The sequence below is a fragment of the Chrysemys picta genome, chromosome 1, assembly GCF_011386835.1.
Source record: "Chrysemys picta bellii isolate R12L10 chromosome 1, ASM1138683v2, whole genome shotgun sequence".
Classification (NCBI taxonomy): Eukaryota; Metazoa; Chordata; order Testudines; family Emydidae; genus Chrysemys; species Chrysemys picta.
In genome coordinates, this window is record NC_088791.1 from 232,065,214 (window position 1) to 232,067,058 (window position 1,845).

General features: G+C 42.9%; 1 pseudogene; it reads left to right on the top strand.

Annotated features, from left to right (window-relative positions):
- The first annotated feature begins 514 nt into the window (after positions 1-514).
- LOC101939684 (splicing factor 3A subunit 3-like) lies at positions 515-1,542 on the top strand (annotated as a pseudogene).
- Positions 1,543-1,845: the final 303 nt, after the last annotated feature.

Consider the following 1,845-nt stretch of genomic DNA (forward strand, 5'->3'; position numbering starts at 1 on the left):
TCAATGAATTCAAGATATAAGGCATATCACTGAAAGAATTCTGCCCCTGATGCCTCCTTCCATCATTCTTTCCCCTATAACTGAAACATTTTACCTGTACTTATCTGCCAAGTTTTTTCTCTCCTCTTCATCTTCAAATTCCTCCTTATCACACACTTTTTCTTGGGATTTTTGAATCCAGGTGCCCCAATTCTCCCACCACAGAACAGATTTCCTCAGGGGTGAGAACTGGACCCCAAGAGTGTGTATTTGCCAATTACGTCATTAAATACAGGATAATCTAAAAGAGACATGTACACAGATGTACAGTGATTTAGGATGAGCCATCACACTTAGAACACGTGTCTCTTATCATCGTCTAACATGACCACTTTCAGGAGTGACCCAGAGAACTTGAACTGGGATTCTCCCAAATTTGCATAGGAGAGCAAAGAGTTTGAGAGACAGAAAGGTGAGATTCTAATTGTCATGAAAGCCAATTTTAACTATTTGAGGACCTAAGGCCTAAGGAGGGAGGGTTCCGGCTGGTGGGCGCGCGAGGAAGATGGAGACGATCCTGGAGCAGCAGCGGCGCTACCATGAGGAGCGGGAGCGGCTCATGGACGTGATGGCCAAGGAGACGCTGATTAAGAAATCCACGTTACGTGACCAGATTAACTCTGATCACCGCACCCGAGCCATGCAGGACGGGTATATGGAAGTGAGTGGAAATCTGAGAGACTTGTATGATGATAAGGATGGGTTACGGAAGGAGGAGCTCAGCGCCATTTCAGGGCCAAATGAGTTTGCAGAATTCTATAATAGACTAAAACAGATCAAGGAATTTCACCGGAAGCACCCAAATGAGATCTGTGTACCGATGTCAGTGGAATTTGAGGAACTGTTGAAAGCCAGAGAGAACCCCAGTGAAGAGGCACAAAATCTAGTGGAGTTCACAGATGAAGAAGGTTATGGCCGGTACTTGGAGCTTCATGATTGTTACCTCCAGTACATTAACTTAAAATCATCAGAGAAACTGGATTACATCACATACTTATCCACATACTTATCCAACTCTTCGATATTCCCAAAGAGAGAAAAAATGTCGAATATAAAAGGTATCTTGAAATGCTTCTTGAGTACCTGCAGGATTACACAGATTGGGTGAAGCCACTGCTGGATCAGAATGAACTTTTTGGGAAGATTCAGAATGAGTTTGAGAAGAAGTGGGACAATGGAACGTTCCCTGGTTGGCCGAAAGAGACCAGCAGTGCACTTACCCATGCCGGAGCCCATCTGGAGCTCTCAGCCTTTTCCTCTTGGGAGGAATTGGCCTCCCTGGGACTGGACAGATTAAAATCTGCTTTACTGGCTTTGGGTCTGAAATGCGGCGGCACTCTGGAAAAGCGTGCTCAGAGGCTGTTCAGCACAAAAGGCAAATCCTTGGAAGCCCTTGATTCTTCCTTGTTTGCCAAGAATCCAAAGACAAAAGGAAGCAATAGAGTGAGGTCTTATTTTGTAAAAGAGTTCTGCACTCAGCAAATAGGCTTGAATGGAAAATAGATCTCAATGATCATTAGAAACCCCCCTATATGCACATATATTTTCACAAGATTTGTGCCAATGTAACTCGAATAGAAGGCCACTGCCTTTAAACCATATCTGAGACCATCAGAATTGGAGTTTCAGTAAAGCTAATCAATTCTTCTTTTTTCCTCTCCCTCCTCCTAGATGCTAAAGTTATGAGTGCAAAACATCACTTTTAAAAAAATCATTCACAAAAGTAAACAGTCTTACAATATAAAATGCAAGTGTGTAATAGATGACTTTTTAATTATTTGCTGTGCAGCCTATTATCAGATACAC